This window comes from Macaca fascicularis, chromosome 7, assembly GCF_037993035.2.
Source record: "Macaca fascicularis isolate 582-1 chromosome 7, T2T-MFA8v1.1".
Classification (NCBI taxonomy): domain Eukaryota; kingdom Metazoa; phylum Chordata; class Mammalia; order Primates; family Cercopithecidae; genus Macaca; species Macaca fascicularis.
Window position 1 is genome coordinate 49,243,358 of NC_088381.1, and position 21,180 is coordinate 49,264,537.

Consider the following 21,180-nt stretch of genomic DNA (forward strand, 5'->3'; position numbering starts at 1 on the left):
TTCAGTTCCCACCTATGAGTGAGAACATGCGGTGTTTGGTTTTCTGTTCTTGCGATAGTTTGCTGAGAATGATGGTTTCCAGCTGCATGATAAAAGACAGTAAAATATTTTAGAAATCATATTGTCCTTTAAATCCAATTGGTTATGGTTTCAAGTAACTTTTCTCTACTTGCAAATATTTCTGGTCTTAGAGCAGTCCACTCAGCCACACTACAATGAGCAGCACAGATTTTTTTTTTTTTTAAAAAAAGGAAACAAAGCATACAACATGTCCCAGAGTTTGAGATAAAAACATTGAAAAAATGCCTGTGAATATCAACAATGTATTTTAAAACAAAAAAAGTTTATAATCTGTTCTTACCAAATATATGCTATTCATTATTTCTTCCTGTCAATATTTTCAATATTAAAGAATACTATAATGACATAGAAAATGTAAACTATATTGTGGGTTCAAATGATAGAATCTACAGTAAAGGTAGTATTGGTATCGAGCTGGTAGAAATGTTCATCTTAATCCACATGATGACATGTCATTATATTTATAGCATAATGAGTCAAGGTAAATTAATGGATATTTATTTAGATAAATATGTTTATTCTGCTCTCTATATTTCAGTAACTTCTAAGTTTCAATCTTTATTTTCATACTTTATCTTTTATTTGGAAACTATTTGTCAAACGACTTATAAGCCTTGAGTACTAGTTCAAACTTGGTCAGGTTTAGAAAGCTGTTTCAAAGCTCTGAGAGATATGTGAAGATCAATTGGAAGGATGAGTAGTTTCATAGGAAACTCTGCCTCATTGGAGATATTATTGGTCTTCAGTGCTAACAGGTCTTTTTTCAGATACTTTAAATTATTACAGAAAACAAAACAAAACAAAACATTTATCTACATGCTGCATGAATGGCTTCCAGTGTTCTTGGAGTTGTGTGGTAGAAGGGTACTGGGGATCTCCCACTTAAAAGTGAATTATTAGATTCAATCCTCCATTTCTTAGGAAACCTCATCTTTGGCTATTGTCATACCTGATGTATATGCATTCATAGTATTAGTTAAATTTTCTTCCCAGAATAAACTTTGAAATATCAGAAGGTGATACTTAACATTGTTTAGAAGAGTGAATAAATCAAAGATAGCAAGTTGTTTAAAAAAAAAAAAAAAAGAAGAAGAAGCTAAACAAAAACTGCTGCCAGCACTAACTAGCTTATTTGGAACTGCAGACCTAAAGAGGGAGAAGGACACAAATGTAACCTTGCTAAACTAAGCAGCCTGTGGGTTCATTTACTGTGTCTGTAATATTCCTTGGTAGCATAACAGAACAGAAAATCTAAAATACCACATTATCAGACCTGATTCTTGACTGAGGCCTCTGGCCAATGTAAGGAAACCCCAAAACTACTAGGTATGACAGAATAAGCATAGAGGGAGAAAGAAACAAAAACAAATAAACCAAATGTTTGTACCTACAAATAGGAATTCCAGACATGTAAAGAAATGTTCAGTCGGGCGTGGTGGCTCATGCCTGTAATTCCAGCACTTTGGGAGGCCAAGGCAAGAGGATTGCTTGAGCCCACTAGTTTGAGACCAACCCTGACAACATAGTGAGACCCTATCTGTACAAAAAGTCAAAGAATTAGCTGGGTGTTGTGGCACACTCCTGTAGTACTAGGAGCTTGGGAAGTCCTGTAGTTTCTGAATCCTTGAGCCTGGGAGGTCGGGGCTCCAGTGACCATGGTCACGCCACTGCACTCCAACCTGGGTGACAGAGCAAGACTCTGTCTGAAAAAAATAAAAAAAGTTCAGAAAAAAAGTAACAAAGTCAACAATCAGAATATGAATTCATTCTGGATTAATTTGGGGTATAATGTGATAAAGACTAAGTATTCTTAGGATGCACAGATATATGACAGAATCATAAATTTTAAAAAAAGACCCAAAACCATGAAACAAAATAGGTAGAAATAAAACAAGAACAGGTTTAAATAAGAAAGAACCAACTATAAATAATTAAAATGAAAAAGTACTAATTGGAATAAAAAATCCAATAGGATAAAATCTAGATAGCACAAGCAACAGAAAGAGAACTATTTTATTTTTAGATCTATATAGAACATTTACAAAAATTGACCAAATACTATATAGTTTCAATAAATGTCAAAGGATATATCAGTCCATGGATCCTGACCATAATGAAATTAAATTAGAACTCAATAATGTGAGTGATTAAAAAAAATAGTTGTCCAGACATGGTGGCTCATGCCTGTAATCCCAGCACTTTGGGAGGCAGAGGCAGATGGATCACTTGAGGCCAGGAGTTTGAGATCAGCCTGGCTAACATGGTGAAACCCATCTCTACTTAAAAAAATAAATAAATAAATAAATAAATAGCTGGGTGCAATGGCAGATGCCTGTAGTCCCAGCTACTTGGGAGGCTGAGGCACAAGAATTGCTTGAGCCTGGGAGGAAGAGTTTGCAGTGAGCTGAGATCATGTCTCTGCACTCCAGCCTGGGTAACAGAATGAGACTGTTCAAAACAAAACAAAACAAAAAAAAACAAAGCTCTACATCTTTTAGGACAAAATGATGCTCCCTAAAAAAATTGGGTAAAAAGGAAATCACAACAGAAATGATAATATATTTAGAACTAAACAACCATGAAAGAATTACTATAACCAAAACCCATAGATGCATTAAAATAAAACAACCAACAAAAATAGTTTAAAATAAATGAGTTATGTGTTCAATTCATGAACCTGTAAAAGAATAACTAGAAAAGCCAAAAGAAGGAAGAAAATTTTTAAACTAAACTTTGTAAAAATATGAAAAAAAACCTTAGGTTCAAATGATAGACTAAAATCTAGTTCTTTTGACAAAAATTAAATGAAAGGCAAACTACAAGTAAACCTAATTAAGCAAAAAAAAAAAAAAAAAAGAGAAAGCATGAAAAGGACATAACTAAAGTATATATGTAGGTACACATATTTACATATACATTACTCGAGCATATTTTATTGTTTAAATCTTCTGTTTCTTTACTACTCTTTGGTGTTTTTTGTTTGTTTGTTTTGAGATGGAGTCTTGCTCTGTCCCCCAGGCTGGAGTGCAGTGGCTCGATCTCGGCTCACTGCAGCCTCTGCCTCCCGGGTTCAAGTGAGTCTCCTGCCTCAGCCTCCCGAGTAGCTGGGATTACAGGCACTCACCATCACGCCTGGCTAATTTTTGTATTTTTCGTAGAGATGGAGTTTCACCATGTTGGCCAGGCTGCTCTTGAACTCCTGACCTCAAGTGATCTGCCTGCCTCGGCCTCCTAAAGTGCTGGGATTACAGGCCTGAGCCACCACACCCTACCATCTTTACTACTCTTTGTTTTATGTTTTTCTGTGTTAAGTCTCCCATGATGGCTTCATGTTTTAAATTTTTTCCTTGTAATACTATCAATGTCTGCTTAATATTTTGAATCTGTAAGATGGTAAATATCCAAATTAACCTGTGGATTCAATGCAATTCACAACAACAAAAATCTCACAGATTTTTTTTTTCTGTGGAAAATGAACAAGAGTCAGGTCCAAATTCAGGACAGCTCATTCTGTCCTCTTTGCAAAGGGCCCAAAAGGGCCAAGATAATTGTGAAAAATAAAAGGATGGGGACATTTACGCTACCTGATGTGAAGATGACTTATCAAACTATTGTAATTAAGACTGTGGAAGTTAGGTGCAGTGGCTCACACCTATAATCCCCACTACTTGGGAGGTTGAGATGGGAGGATTGCTTGAGGACAGGAGTTCAAAACCAGCCTGAACAACACAGTGACACCCTGTTTCTCCCTCCTTCTCAAAAAAAAAAAAAAAAAAAAGGTAATGTATTGGTACACGATTACATAAACAGAACAGAATAGAAACCCTAGAAATACAGAAGAAACATTAAAAAATACATAATGAGGGAACTATGGACAGTCCACCTAATGGGGCTGATACAACTGGTTAAATAGGGAATATAACTTAAAACTTCATCCCTGCTTTGTGATCTTTCTGTTTTTAAGTTCCAAAAGATCAAAGTCCTATATGTGAAAAGCAAACTTTAGGGACCTTCACTGGCCAATTCGAAGGAAATCTAAGCATCAAAAAGAATAATGGAAATAATAGATTATTAACACTTTGAATTTTTAAAAAAATCCATGAGTCCATAGTGACACTCAACAGAAGATAGAATCAGTGAAAAAGGGAAAAAGTAGAGGTAGATTTTTTGTGTGTAGAAAAATGTCAGCTAATAAATGTAGAAGGAATGATGGAAATTGAAAATCATTATTTTATAATCCCCAACATAATTAAGGCAAGGATCACTGATAAGTCATCATTAAGTGGTTATTTGGAAACATGACATCAAATTATCACTTCACTAAATATTTATTAGTTCCAAAGGGGAAATGTACCTCTACAATGCAAATATTTGGCAATCACAATCTTAACTAAGTGGTCACCATGTGCAGTTTTTTTTTTTTTTCTTTTGAGATAGGGTCTTGCTCTGTTGCCCAGGATGGTGTGCATTGATGCAGTCATAGCTCACTGTAGCCTTGAACTCCTGGCCTCAAGTCATCTTCCTGCCTTGGCCTGCCAAAGTGCTGGGATTGCAGGTGTAAGCCACCACACCCAGCCTATCATGTGCCTTTAGATATGATACAGTAGGAGGTATACACCATCACTTGTGTGGTGTTTTGTTAGAAATGTCTGACCTGAATCTAATGATAAATAGTCAAACAAAAATCCAGAATATGAGACAGTCTACGAGATAACTGGCCACTATTTAAGGATTTAATATTATGAGGAGCAGAAGGAGGTAATAGTATTGTTTAAACTGAAGGAGACTACAGGCATATAACAGTCAGATGAAATCCATTGAATCTGGACTTTTGAAAAATGTATAAACTGGGTCACGGGCAGTGGCTCATGCCTGTAATCCCAGCACTTTGGGAGGCCGAGGTGGGTGGATCACGAGGTCAGCAGTTCAAGACCAGCCTGACCAACATGGTGCAACCCCGTCTCTACTAAAAATAGAAAAAAATTAGCTGGGCGTGGTGCAGGCACCTGTAATCCCAGCGACTTGGGAGGCTGAGGCAGAAGACTCGCTTGAAACTGGAAGGCGGAAGTTGCAGTGAACCGAGATTGTACCACTGCACTCTAGCCTGGGCAATAAGAGCAAAACTCCGTCTCAAAAAAAAAAAAAAAAAAAAGTATAAACCTTTTTCTTTGACAATTTAGGAAGTTTGAGTATGAAAAGAATGTTGGAAGTTGTGATGAATTAACAATTTTTTTTCCTCAGGTGTGGTAATGATGCTGTGGATATGCAGGAGAATGTTATTGTTTTCTGTAAAATATGCTGAAATATTTATATATATTTTTTCTTTTTTTGAGACACTGTGTCACTCTGTCGCCCAGGTTGGAGTGCAGTGGCATGAGTTTGGCTCACTGCAACTTGTGCCTCCTGGGTTCAAGCGCCTCAGACTCCCAAGGAACTGGAATTACAGGCACGCACCACCATACCAGCTAATTTTTGTATTTTTAGTAGAGACGTGATTTCACCATGTTGGCCAGGCTGGTGTCAAACTCTTGACTTCAAGTGATCTGCCCAAGACAGCTTCCCAAAGTTCTGGGAATTACAGGCATAAGCCACTGCGCCCGGCCGAGATAAGCTGAAATATTTAGAGGTAAAATATCACAACGCCTACACTCACTTTCAGATGGTTTGTCAAAAGGGAAAAAATACATATAGAGACAGAGAGATAGAGAGAGCGAATGTGTCAAGATGTTAATAGTTGATAAATACAGGTGAGAGGTATAACAGTATTCATTTTACTGTTCAACTTTTCTCTGGGTTTGAAATTCTGCAAAATAAACAAGAATATTTTTGAAGGTAAAAAATTAGAGAATAATAATAAAACAGTTTTATGAATTTAGGTGTTCTTAAGATAAACAACCATTACAAACCACAACAAAAAGTCTTGATAAATTTTACTGTTTTAAAACTTTGTCTGGACGCAGTGGCTCACGCCTGTAATCCCAACACTTTGGGAGGCCCAGGCGGGTGGATCACCTGAGGTAAGTTCAAGATCAGCCTGATGAATGTGGTGAAACCGTGTCTCTACTAAAACTACAAAAATTAGCCGGGCGTGGTGGTGCGTGCCTGTAGTCCCAGCCACTTGGGAGGCTGAGACAGGAGAATTCTTGAACCCAGGAGGCAGAGGTTGCACCGAGCCGGGATTATGCCACTGCACTCCAACCTGGGCAACAGAGGGAGACTCCGTATCAAAACAAAACAAAGAAACGAAATAGAACAAAACACAAAAACCTAAAAATTCTGTACTATAAGATATAACATAAAGCAGTCAAAGAGATGAGCTCACCTGTAAGAAGATATTTACTATACATAACAAAGGATCAGTATCTAGAATACATGAATAAATTCTATGCAAAGAAAAAGGAGGGATGGGGCCAAATTACCCAATAGAAAAATTGGTAAAGGGGTCAGGCATGGTGGCTCTTGCCTGTAATCGAGGCAGTTTGGGAGGCCAAGGCAGGAGGATTGCTTGAGCCCAGGAGTGTGAGACCAGCCTGGAAAATATATTGAGAATTCGTCTCTACAAAAAGTAAAAAAAAAAAAAAAAAAATTAGCCAGATGTGTTGGTACATGCCTGTAGTCTCAGCTACTCAGGAGGCCAAGGTGGGAGGACTGCTTGAGCCTAGGAGGTCAAGGCTGCAGTGAGCTATGATCACACCACTGCACTCCAGCCTGGGTAACAGAGTGAGACCCCAACTCTTAAAAAGAGAGAGAGAGAGAGAAAGAAAGATTGGCAAAGGATCTGCATAATTAATTTACAAAAGGAAATCCAAATGGCTAATAACACAAGAAAGATGTTTGTTCAATTTTACTAGTAATTAGGGAAATAAAAAACAAAACACAAAATGTTTAATAAAATTATAATACATATTATGAGATTATTAATATAATGTTATAGTAAAATGTGTAAATATATAATAGAATTATTATTACATTTAAAAGGCTCACATTATCAGACTTTTTTTTCTTCCCTTCTGATAAAAATAGAATTTTTATACACTGCTGTCAGGAGTACAAACTGGTTAAAAAACATTTTAGGCCAGGCACAGTGGCTCATGCCTGTAATCACAGCACTTTGGGAGGCTGAGGCAGGAGGGTCACTTGAGTTTTGGGAGTTCAAGACCAGCCTGGGCAACATAGTGAGACCTCGTCTCTACTAAAAAGAAAAAAGTTAACTGGGCATGGTGGTGCACACCTGTATTCCCAGCTAACTTGGGAGGCTGAAGCAGGTGGATTGCTTGAGCCCAGAAGTTGGATCGCTCCACTGTACTCCATCCTGGGTAACAGAGTAAGACGCTGCCTCAAAAACAAAACAAAACAAAACAAAACAAAACAATTTAGAAATTAATTTCTTAATACTTAGTAATCTAGGAGCTGCGTATATCTTATGACTCAGCAATTATATCTCTAGTTTCATTTCCTGCTGTTCTCCCTCTTCCTCATTCTGCTTCGGCCACATTGGCTTCCTTGTGGTTCCTTGATCCTTTCAAGCAAGTGCCCTTCTTAGGGCTTTTTCATTCACTGTTCTCTCCATTAATCTTGATTCTTTACTTGCTTCAGGACTCTGCTTAAGTGTCACCTTTTTGGAAAAGCTTTCCTGACCCACCGTATCTTAAAGATTACTCATTCTCTATGCCCTCAACTTGCTTTATGTACTTGATATATATTAATTTACTTTCTGTCTCTCACTCTTCCTGAAGGTAGATTAGATCATTGTTTTTCAATTATTAAAAAAGTTTTTTTGGGCCGGGCGCGGTGGCTCAAGCCTGTAATCCCAGCACTTTGGGAGGCCGAGACGGGCGGATCACGAGGTCAGGAGATCGAGACCATCCTGGCCGACACGGTGAAACCCCGTCTCTACTAAAAAATACAGAAAACTAGCCGGGCGAGGTGGCGGGCGCCTGTAGTCCCGGCTACTCGGGAGGCTGAGGCAGGAGAATGGCGTGAACCCGGGAGGCGGAGCTTGCAGTGAGCTGAGATCCGGCCACTGCACTCCAGCCTGGGCGGCAGAGCGAGACTCCGTCTCAAAAAAAAAAAAAAAAAAAAAGTTTTTTTGATTGAGATGGTGTCTTGCTTTTTTGCCCAGGCTGGTCTTGAACTCCTGAGCTCAAGCAGTCGTCCCACCTTGGCTTACCAAAATGCTGGGATTACAGGCATGAGCCACCACACCTGGCCCATTGTTCTCAATTCGTTACTGCCCCATCTCAATATTAGAATTATCCAATCATGCCTATAACCATGTGACTTTGCAAAACCTCCCACTGTCGTTGATGGAATATATTTCTCTGCTCCCTTGATGTTAGGCATAGCATGGCATGGTTTGGCTAATGGAATGTAAGCAGAAGTGACCATGACAATCCTGAGATGAGACCTTAAAAGGCATTATGTATTTCTACTCACCTCTCTTATACTTCTGTCACCCACTGTGGGAAGAACGTCTCTCAGGCAGGCAACTGGTTCTAGAATGATGAAGACATGTGAAACAGACGTAAACTTGACCTGAAGATTGGAGTCCAGCCTAGCCCAGCCAAACATAGACAAACGTAGCCAAGATCAGCCAAACTTTGTCTGATCTTCAGACCTGAGAGTGAGAAAAATAAATGTCTGTTATTGTATGCCACTGAGAATATTCGAAGTATTTATTGTGCAGCATCGTTGCAGCAATGCAGCTGACTAGTATATACCCCTCTGGAATGTAAACTTCAGGACAGCAAGGTTTTTACAGTTTTGTTCAATGGTATGTGCTCAGTGAGTAGAACAGTGTCTGGTATGCATGGGTGTTTAATAAATAATTGTTGAATTAATTAATGCATTTGTGCTAAGGCCATTAAACTACTCGTAATCCCAAAGGGCAAGGCAAGAGTTCAAGTGTGCAAAGAAACAGATATAATTAGCTCTGTTATAAATATAGTCCGTCAGAAGCTAGCACCAATGTATAGTGAATGCCTCCTGCAATCAAATGAACAAGCAGCTTAAACTGGCAATAGATACATATGAAACCAAAGAATAGTTGATAAGAGGATCAGAAATAGAAGGTCCCAGTAGAATTTCAATAAAATAGATATTTACTCAAATATTACCATCACCTCTGAATTGGAGACTATTCAAAAATAGATGTGTATCAGCTCAGTGTCCCACAGAATAAATGAAATGGGCTATAATCATCCATGAGCTGTCTGGTGGCAAAAATAGAAGTCATGGAGGCCTTATAAAAGAGCCCAACATATGTAGATAAATCAAGAGAGCAAATGTTAAAGTATATAGGGAAAAAGTGAGTTTAGGTGTTTTTGAACTATTATAACTTTTCTCTAAGTATGAAATTATTTCCTAAGTTTTTGTAACAAGTAAGAAATGGTGGGCTGGGAGTGGTGACTCACACCTGTAATCCCAGCACTTTGGGAGGCCGAGGCAGGTGGATCATGAGGTCAGGAGGTTGAGACCGTCATGGCTAATACAGTGAAACCCTGTCTCTATGAAAAAAAATGCAAACAACTAGCCGGGTGTGGTGGCAGGCGCCTGTAATCCCAGCTCCTCAGGAGGCCAAGGCAGAGGAATCGCTTGAACCTGGGAGGTCGGAGACCTGCAGTGAACCAAGATTGCACCACTGCACTCCAGCCTGGGTGACAGAGTGAGACTCTGTCTCAAAAAAAAAAAAAAAAAAGAAAGAAAGAAAGAAATGGTGACTGGGCGCGGGTGACTCACACCTGTAATCACAGCACTTTGGAAGGCACAGGTGGGTGAATCACCTGAGGTCAGGAGTTCAAGACCAGCCTTGCCAACATGCCGAAACCCCATCTCTACTGAAAATACAAAAATTAGCCAGGTGTGGTGGAGCATGCCTGTAATTCCAGCTACTCCGGAGGCTGAGACAGGAGAATCGCTTGAATCTGGGAGGCAGAGGTTGCAGTGAACTGAGATCACACCCCTGCACTCCAGCCTGGGAGACAGAGTGAGACTCAGTCTCAAAAAAAAAAAAGAAAAAAGAAAAAGAAAAGAAATGGTTTGTTCCAGTATTTCCAGAAAGAAACCAAATATGACTAATCCTGAACATGAGAACTTTTGTGGTCTTGAATGACTTAAGTAGCAATTGTCTAGTTTTTATGTGGGACAATGGAACATATATTGCCAGAATGACTATAGGCAGATTGCTTCCCACCAGAATGACCTCCTCCTGTTTGCTGTTTGTATGTTCTTTACACTGTCCTTTGACATAACTGGAGGTATGTTGAGGAACTATCATACTGTTTCTCTTGGAAGTTTATCATCTCCCTTAGGTGTTGTGATTAAGAACCACAACAGTTTTGAGCAAGTTGTAGATTCTGCCTCTTTAGCTGAGTGTCCAATGTCCAGATCAATCCTAGACAAAGACTGAAGTACATGTAGGTTGTTTGAAAGCTGCAAATGGAATGCTGTGGGGAGCTGATGCCCCAACTAGCATCATCAATAGTTTTTCCTTTTCATATTTTGATCTCCACCTCAGGATGCTAAGCTGAACGTAAGGTGGGAAAGAGGAGAGGGGAAGTGAGGAAGTGAAAAAGGGAAGAGAAGGCAACCAATAAAGGATGCATTATCAAGCTTGCTTCCACTATGGTCAATAAGAGCTTAATCCTGCAGAGATAATGGGAACAACATAAAATCCATGCTTCCGAGTTATACCTCCCACACACAGGGGCAGGGATCTGGTTGAGGGCTACTCAGAGCCAGATATTAATTCCCTAGAACATCTGGGCCAGCTTAGGGAGAGAATCCTTTCCCAGCTCCAGTGGAAGTCTTTAGGAAAACAGATGCAGATGTTGGCTACTAGAAGTCTGCCAGAAAACACGCAAGTGTTAAGGCCCAAAGGATATAGGTAGAGCACTGAAAGCATCTACTACTAGGTCTAAGAAGGTCTACAGGACATACACTGGTGATTAAAGGTACTAATTAGCACTAGGGCCCAGAAAGGCAACTCAAATTAAAGATGCTATATAGGGAGGCTGAGGTGGGCGGATCACGAGGTCAGGAGACCGAGACCATCTTGGCTAACACGGTGAAACCCCACCTCTACTAAAAATACAAAAAATTAGCTGGGCATGGTGGCAGGCACCTGTAGTCCCAGCTACTCGGGAGGCTGAGGCAGGAGAATGGCATGAACCTGGGAGGCAGAGCCTGCAGTGAGCTGAGATGCGCCACTGCACTCCAGCCTGGGTGACAGAGCGAGACTCTGTCTCAAAAAAAAAAAAAGAAAAAGAAAAAAAAAAGATGCTATATAGCTCTCCTCTTGACAAATAGACATCATCTACCTTAGTTGAAACTAGAATGCTATTACTTAGGACATTGAGATTCCATCTGTAACTACTTTATACATGAAGATTCATCCTGTTTTCTAACACATTATATGGCCCCAAATACTCCTTTTTCTCATATTGTGTTCAGTCCTGTTATTCTGAGATGAAGAACAAGAGTGTGAAATGGGAGAAAGTATGAATGCCGGCTGGATGTGGTGGCTCACACCTGTAATCCCAGCACTTTCAGAGGCTGAGGTGGGCAGATCACTTGAGGCCAGGAGTTCGACAGCAGCCTGGTCAATATGGTGAAGTCCCATCTCTACTAAAAATACAAAAATTAGCCAGGTGTGGTGGCACATTCCTGTAATCCTGGCTACTTGGGAGGCTGAGGTGGGAGAATCACTTGAACCTGGGAGGTGAAGCCTGCAGTGAGCCAAGATTCTGCCACTGCACTCCAGCCTGGGCGACAGAGCGAGACCCTGTCTCAAAAAAGAGAAAATATTGATGCCATTTAGAGCATTAAGTTCAGCTTCCATCAGTGATATGCTGGGAAAGAGATGAACCAGAAAAATGAGAAACTGCCTCCTACCTGAGTAATCACTAAGAAAATCATACCAGGCAAGTCTAGGAAATCTTTGCTACTTCATTGAAGGAGGAGGGAGCTGGTCTCATTCTTGGACCATTGATACAGATCTACCAATCTATATACGATGTTGACATCATGTTTACCACCCAGAAATTGGCCCTGGCTTGTTTTATTTTGATCTCATTTCCTTGTCATTCATTAATTTAACAAATATTTTTTGAGTACTTACAATGGATCTGAGATAAACAAGACAGACTCATGCCCTGTGTTCTGGAACTTGTAATTTAGTGGAGGAGGCAGATTATACCACAAACAATTACTTAGTTACAATTGTGTTAAATGCTAAGAAGACAAGTATAGAATACTATGAATGTGTAATACAGAGATTACTCAATCCATGCTGAAGTGTAATGTCAGGGAGGCCTTCACTGAGGAATATTTAATCTAAGATTTGAAGAGTTTGGCCAGGAGAAGAAGGAGCAGTTGAAGAATAGCATTTGCAAGAAGGAGTTTAGGATGTTCCTGATACTAAAAGAAAGCCAGTGTGGCTTGAGAGCAGTAGTCACAGACAAGAGTGGCAAAGATGAGGCTGGAAGGATGTGAAGAGCAGACAAGGACAAGATTTTGGAGGATTAGGGTGGCAGAAGATAACATCAATTTTTGCTATGCTACATTTTTGCCAACATTTGTGGTTGTTAATCCTTTTAAATTTAGCCATTCTAGTGAATATAAAATGGCACCTCATTAAGTTTTAATTTGCATTTCCCTGGTATTTAACGATTTTGAGCACCTTTTCCACACCCATTTGTATAAATTCCTTTGTGTCTTTAATTTGTCTTCTTATTTTTAAATTTAGGTTATATTTTATTATTAATTGTAGAAGTTCTTTATGTATTTTGGATACAAGTTCTTTGTCATATATGTTTTACAAATCTTTTCTCCCAACTTGTGGCTTGCCTATTCATTTTCTTAATAGTGTCTGTTAATGACCAGAAGTTTTTAAAATTATATTAACCATATCAGTTTCCAGTTACGTGCATTCATCACTGTAGATCTGAGTTACTACTTGATGGCACATCTCATCAGACTGAATAACTTCTTTTAACATTTCTTGTGGTGGAGGTCTGCTAGCAATGAATTTTCTGTTCTTATGTGTCAGAATGGCTTTATTTCACTTTAATTGTTGAAAGATAATTTCACTGGATGTAGAATTCTGAGTTGACAGTATTTTGTCTTTCGACATTTTAATGATGTCATTCCATTGTTTTCTAGGCTCCATTATTTCCATTGAGAAGTCAGCTGATTTAAACACACACACACACACACACACACACACAATTGTTCCTCTGTCACATGTGGCTTTCCTCTGGCTGCTTTCAAGACTTTATCTTCGGTTTCAGCAGTTTGATTATAGTGTGCTTAGGTGTGGTTTTCTTTGTATTCATCCTATTTTGAATTCTTTGAGCTTTTTGGATCTGTATGTCAACATCTTTTTATAAAATTTGATCAGTTTTCAGCCATTATTTTTTCAAGTATTTTTTTCTGCCTCAATCCTACTCATTCTAGGACTCCTGTTCTACTTGTTGTTGTTACTCAATAGGGCTCTGATGCTGTTTGTTTTTCTTCAATCTTTTTTTCCTCTGCATTCTTCAGATTGGTCCATTTCTATTAACTTATTTCCAAGTTCACTGACACTTTTTTCCTCACTGCCTCCAACCTGCTGTTGAGAACATATAGAGAATTTTTCATTTCATTTCATTTTTTAATTTTTTTTTACTGCTCCTTGTGGAGCAGGGTTAATTCATAGGCCAATTTTAAAATTTTACTTATTGCATTTTTCAATTCCAGAATTTCTATTTAGTTTGTTTTATACTTTCCATATCCATGTTAAGAGGCTGTAACTGTTCATTCATTATTCATTTATCTTCTAAGTTATTATAAAAATTATAATGGCTGTTTCAAAGTCTTTTACTTATGGATTTTATTTTCCTGTTTCTTCACAAGTTTAGTGATTTTTTTATTGACTACTGTACATTATGTTTGATACATTGTAACAACCTCTACACTTTCCCATCTTCTGAGGAAGATGAGTTTGCTCTAAAAGACAGCTAACTTGCCTGATCTCATACTCCAAATGCTGTCTCCTATACAGTAGGCAACAGGTAAAATCTCACACAGTCCTTTAAGCTTCCACGTGCTGCTTTTCCATAAGGCTCTGCAGAGTCACCTCCATGGATGTGTAGTTTAGTCACGAGCCAAGAATTTAGTCTAATTTTATATGCAGATCTTAAAGCTCATCTCCTCTGCAGCCCACTCTTTCAGGATTTCCCCCTAATTTTCTGGATGCTCTACTAGGCTGATATTTTAATTTCCTTCTATTCCTATTTTGTTGAGTGTTTTTATCTTGAAAGGGTGTTGGAGCTTGTCAAATGCTTTTTCTACATCAATCAAGATGATCATGTGCTTTTTACATTCGTTCTGTTAATGTGGTGTATTCCACTGATTGATTTTCATATATGGAACCGTCATTGCATTCCAGGAAAAAAACCACATGGCCATGGTGTATAATCCTTTTTTATATGTTACTAAATTCAATTTGCTAGTATTTTGTTGAGGATTTTTATATCAATGCTGATATGGTTTGGATGTGTGTCCTCCTTCAAATCTCATGTTGAAATATGATCCCCAGTGTTGGAGGTGGGGCTGAGCACTATTCCCTTGGTGATGAGTGAGTTCTCACTCAGTTAGTTTACATGAGAGCTGGTTGTTTATTTTTTGGTTTATTTAATTTTTTTACTCAGACCATTTATTCTCCAGAATTTTTTATTTAGTTGTTTAAAGGATCCTGGCTCCTCCTCCTCTCTTAACTCCCTCTCTCACCATGTGATACACCAGCTCCCCCTTTGCCTTCCTAAGGTCTCACCAGAGACAGATATTGGCACCATTCTTCTTGTACAGCCTGCAGAACCATAAGCCAAAATAAACCTCTTTCTTTATAAATTGCCTAGTCTCAGGTATTCCTTTACTGCAACACAAAACAGACTAACAAAAATGCTCATAACACTCTAATCTCTGAGAGTTATGACAAGTTATAACACTCTAATTTGAATTCTATCAGCTTAACTTCAATAACATTCAAAAACTCTGCTCCTTTACAGCTCTGTCTCTACCCTTTGGTTGATGATGTCATAAAATTACATTTTACAGATGTGTATAAACTATATGAACTAACAAGTCTTTTTTTTTTTTTTTTTTTTAAATGGAGTTTTGCTCTGTCACCCAGGCCGGAGTGCAGTGGTGCAATCTCAGCTCACTGCAACCTCTGCCTCCCGGGTTCAAGTGATTCTCCCACCTCAGCCTCCCATGTAGCTGGGATTACAGGTGCCTACCACCACACCTGCCTAATTTTTGTGTTTTTAGTAGAGATGGGGTTTCACCACATTGGCCAGGCTGGTCTCAAACTCCTGATCTTAAGTGATTTTCCCACCATGGCTTCCCAAAGTGCTGGGATTACAGGCATGAGCCACCATGCCTGACCATAAATGAATAATTCTTTTAAATGCACTACTCTCTTAAATTGTGTAGAAAATACAATGTGGGGTTGTAAACCAAAGTTACAATAATACTAAAAAGGGTTAGTCTTTTGAAGCATGTAGAAAACAAATCATTGTTATAATAATACTAACTTTTATAATTGCCCATAAATTTACCTTTATTTAGATCTGTATTTGTTCACATGGTTTTGAGTTACTGTTGAGTGTCCTATCATTTCATCCTGCAGGACTTCCTTGAGTGTGTTTTTCTTATTTTGTCTCACTAGTGATACTTAGAACATTTCTTGCAGGGCAAGTCCAGTGGTAACAGGCTCCCTCAGTTTTTATTCACCTGGAAAGGTCTTCATTTCTGCCTCGCTTTTGAAGGACAGTTTTGCTGAATATAGGATTCTTAGTTGACAGACTTTCCCCCACCTGCGTTTTAGCACTTTGAATATAATGGCCCACTGCCTTCTGACCTTCAAAGGTCCTGATGAGAAATCTTCTAATAATCTTATTGAGGATCCCTTACATGTGATGAGTCACTTTTCTCTTGCTTCTTTAAATATTCTGTCATTGTTTTTGGTTTCCAAAAGTTTAATTATAACGTGTCTCAGTGTGTATCTCTGAGTTCATCTTAGAGTTTTTTGAGCTTCTTGGATGTTTATACACATGTCTTTCATTTAATTTGGGAAGTTTTCAGCCATTATTTCTTCAAATATTCTCTCTGCCCCAACTCTCTCTCTCTCCTCTTTCTGAAATTACCATAACACACACTTTCGTTCACTTGATTGTGTCCCACAGGTCCCTTTGGCTCACTTTTCTTCAATCTTTATTATTTCTGTTCCTCAGACTCAATACTTTCCAGACTACAACAATGGCAGCCAACCTCTTTGTCTGCACCTCTTTGATCAGCATCAGTAATCAGCAATCACGGCTTAGATGCCTAATATTTGAAGGACAGGGACCTTTTTCCCCACCTGGGTTCCCACAAGATGTTTGCAAGGTGCTCTAGGAACACTTGCACAAACTGCCTGCCAAGTGGCTCAGGGGTGGAGGATGGTTACCTGCTATTGTATTCAGGAGCTGAATTTGATCAAATTTAAACTCACTTTAGCATCCAAGACTTCTCCTGGATGTTGCAAGCCTTCAGTAGACTCTAGAGTTTCAAAATAGTTTCATCAGACTAATTCTGCCAGTGCTATGGTTGTCAGGTGGGGAGACAGATTCCTGGTGCCTTCTACTTTGTCATCTTCCCAGAATCCTGTATCAAGTAGCTGGGATTTTAATTGGGAATGTATTGAATCTATGAAGTCAGGAAGAACTGACATCTTAATAATATTAAGTCTTCCTATTCAAGAACAAGAAATATCTCTTGATTTATTTAGTTCTGTTTGATTTCTTCCGTCAGAGTTTTGTATTTTCCCTCACATAGATTATATGTGTATTTTATTAGATTTATATCTAAGTATTTCATTTTTGGTGGTGCTAACGTAAATGGTACAATGCTTGTAATTTCACATTCTACTAGTTTATTGCTGGTATATTTAGCTGGCATATAGGATAGTGATTGAAATTTTTATATTAACTTTGTATCTTGCTATAATTGTTTATTAGTTCCAGAAGGTTTTATTTTTTGTCACTTCTTTTGGATTTTTACATACAAAATCGTGTCTTCTGTGAACAAAGACAGTTTTTATTTCTTCTGTCCAAATCTATATAACTTTTATTTCCTTTTCTTATTTCATTAGCTAAGAGTTCTAGTACAACACTGAAAAGGAGTGGTGAAAGGGAACATTCTGGCCTTGCTCCTGATCTTAGCAAGAAAGCTTCCAGTTTCTTACCCTAAGTATGTTGTTAGTGTCAGGCTTTCTGTAGATGTTCTTTATCAAGTTGAAGACATTCTCCTCTGTTCCTATTTTGCTGAAAGATTTTTTTTTTTTTGAGATGGGGCCTCACTTTATTGCTCAGGCTGGAATTCAGTGGCATGTTCATGGCTCACTGCAGCCTCGACCTCCTGGGCTCAGGTGATACCTCCTGAGGAGCTGGGACTGTAGGTGCATGCCACCACACCTGGATAATTTTTGGATTTTTTGTAGTGAATTTTCACCAGGTGCGGTGGCTCATGCCTGTAATCCCAGCACTTTGGGAGGCTGAGGAGGGTGGATCACCTGAGGCCAGCCTGGCCAACATGGTGAAACCCCATCTCTATTAAAAACACACAAAATTAGCTGGGCATGGTGGCAGGCGCCTGTAGTCCCAGCTACTTAGGAGGCTGAGGCAGGAGAATGGTGTGAACCTGGGAGGTGGAGCTTACAGTGAGCCGAGATCGCACCACTGCACTCCAGCCTGGGCGACAGAGCAAGACTCCGACTCAAAAAAAGAAAAAAAAAAAAGGAAAGAAAGGAAACAAGGAGACTATAATAGAGGATAGACAAGACTAGAAGCATTAAAAGACATGCCTCTTAGTAACTATGAATTAACAGAGACCAGTTTTAAAGTATGAATTCTCTAAGAGGATAGTTAAAATTTTAGTCATATCTTAAATCAGATTATTCAAATCAATCATATAGTGATATATCCAAATATTACTAAGCAGATGCTTTGATAGTTAAGAGAAGGAAGAATAAACTTTGCAAAGGGAAGGTCTAGATAGGGAACGAATTTTGAGAGCTTTCAGGCAGGATAAAGGGGCTAATTACCTGGAGGATAGGGATACTGAAAAGCATGAAGGAGATTGCTAATGACAAACTTTACCTCCCTTATAATTTTGCCTAAAACCATGGAGGTATTGGATGTTTGACTGGCTTGAAAACCTGTAACTTTCGGGAGGCTGAGGCAGGAGAATGGCGTAAACCCGGGAGGCGGAGCTTGCAGTGAGCTGAGATCCGGCCACTGCACTCCAGCCTGGGTGACAGAGCAAGACTCTGTCTCAAAAAAAAAAAAAAAAAAAAAAAAAAGAAAACCTGTAACTTTCATTTTCTTTTATTCATACCTGCATTCTCATGCATCGTATTTAAATAAATATTCTTAAAAAATAAAAACAAAAATGAAATTTCCTCAGCCATTTATATTCCTTTGACTCTAGCCTCTTGTCATATATGCTTAGTTTTACTATCTCCCTTCTTTTCTCATCCTCTTTTACTTTTTGGTGCCCCATTCTTTGATGGAACAAAATCCTATTTCCTTGCATTTTGTTACACATAGCAATTCATGTTTCTCTAGTCCTTACCCCAAAATCAGCTCTGGGGCTATGGAGATTCAAGAGCTCAGGTAATTATTTGAAAACCTTGTGTTTAAAACTCTGGTCATTAGAAAAGATCCATACCCTAGCATTAGAGGAGGAGTTTATTCTGTTATTACATTTTGTCTTTGCAGTGTTTTGCAAAGCTGCTGCACAATTTTTTTTTTCTAAGAGTAGACTGAAAAAAAGACCAAACACATTATTAATTGTGGTAATTTTCTTGCTCATCTTTCTGTACTGGGAAATGACCATAGCTTTTCTGCCTTTAGAGAGGTTTTCGCTCCACTGCTCTCTTTAAGCTGTGCTTTTGGATTTGTGCTAGGCCTTGCTGGGTAGCTAAGCTAGTTCAAAGGGGCAGCATATGCAGTAAGATCTATGGAAGAAGCAGTACTTCCAGGGTGTCGGTTGTTACATCTCCCTCTTCTACCTCACTGCCCTAACTTACCATCAGAACGAAGAAGAAACTTTACTTATATGGATGAACAAAATAATCAACACTCAAAAATCAGAAACTAATTTAAACATTAGCCATATAACCAATTAGAAAATGTAACAACAAAATATATTTAAAATAGTAAAGAATAAAACACCCAAGAATGAAAATAACTGTAGAAGATATATATGAGGAAAATTTTAAAACTTTCCTACAGGACATAACAAAAGACTGATTTCAATAGTGGCATACCACATAATCACTTTCTTTCCTCCTCTATAGCTAGAGATAACTATATGATATATTTCTGTCCAATAAGACAATAGAGTAAACATGTATTTGCTTTGCAAACACTAATAGTGCTGCTCTCAGCTTTTCCTTTTCGTTTTGAGATGGTCTCGTTCTGTCACCCAGGCTGGAGTGCAGTGGTGCTTGATCATGGCTCACTGCAGCCTCAACCTCCTTGGTTCAAGCAATGTTCCTGTCTCAGCCTCCTGATTAGCTGGGACTTCAGGTACATGTCATGATGCCTGGCTTTTTTTTTTTTTTTTTTTTTTTAGACAGAGGCTCTCTCGTTACCCAAGCCGGAGTGCAGTGGTGCGATTTTGGCTCACTGCAACCTCCACCTCCTGGGTTCAAGTGATTCTCCTGCCTCAGCCTCCCGAGTAGCTGGTATTACAGATATGTGCCACCACGCCCGGCTAATTTTGTATTTTTAGTAGAGACGGGGTTTCTCCATGTTGGTCAGGCTGGTCTCAAACTCCCAACCTCAGGTGATCCACCCATCTCGGCCTCCCAAAGTGCTGGGATTATAGGCGTGAGCCATCATGCCTGGCTTGCCTGCTAATTTTTAAATTATTTTTTGTAGAGACAGGGTCTCACTATGCTATCCAAGCTGGTCTTTAATTCCTAGGGTCAAGTGATTCTCCTGCCTCAGCCTCCCAAATACTGTGATTACAGGTGTGAACCACTGTACCCAGCATCCTCTAGTCTTAAATGCTATTGTGATGGCCAGAGCTGCAACAGTCATCCTGGATATATGAAGCAAAAAGCATGAAGTCAAGAGCCAACATACTGAGGATGGAAGAGCAGAAATACAGAAAAAACCTTAAGTCGTCAATGACAGTGTTGAGCAGGGGAAACTGCCAAGAACTACCTATTTCCAGAATTCTTGTTATGTGAGAAAACTAAAGCCATATTTTCAAAGCCAGTGTTAGTTGGATTGTCTATTACAGGGAGCTACATACTTTTCTAGGAAAGTGTAAATACTACAAAAGACAATAAGTCTAATATCAACCAGGTGCAGTGGCACATGCCAATAACTCAGGAGGCTGAGGTGGGAAGACTGCTTGAGCCCAGGTGTTCAAATCCAGCCTGGGCAACATAGCAAGACCCCATCTCCACACTTGATCTCAGCCAAAAGGCTGATAAGCAATAAGACCCAATTTCTTAAAAAATAAAAATAAAATCAGATGATGGAAGACAAAAAGAATAAAGGGAAAGAATAGGAAAGATTCCATTATCAATTACATCTTTCTTATAACAGTCATTAGATCAATCTAAAGAAAATGATCATTAGGGCATATATAAAGTTATTATAAATGCATTCAATAGAAAAATATAAACATTCTAAATTATTGGAATAAATACAAACAAAAATAAAGGAAAGGAAACACAGACCACATTTTGAAAATAAGTAAGGCTACAGACGTGAAAAGCATATCCCAATAATATGATATATTCCAAACCAAATACAATTTGTGTAAATAAATGTGAATACTTGGGGGTCTCTCTAAGCCTTCTCTGGCTATAAAGGCTGCCCATAAAAAAATTTAAAAACATTTTTAGGCTGGGCACAGTGGCTCGTATCTGTGTTCCCAGCACTTTGGGAGGCTGAGGTGGGCAGATCACATGAGGTCAGGAGTTCGAGACCAGTCTGGCCAACATAGTGAAACCCCATCTCTACTAAAAATACAAAAATTAGCCAGGTGGCCGGGCGC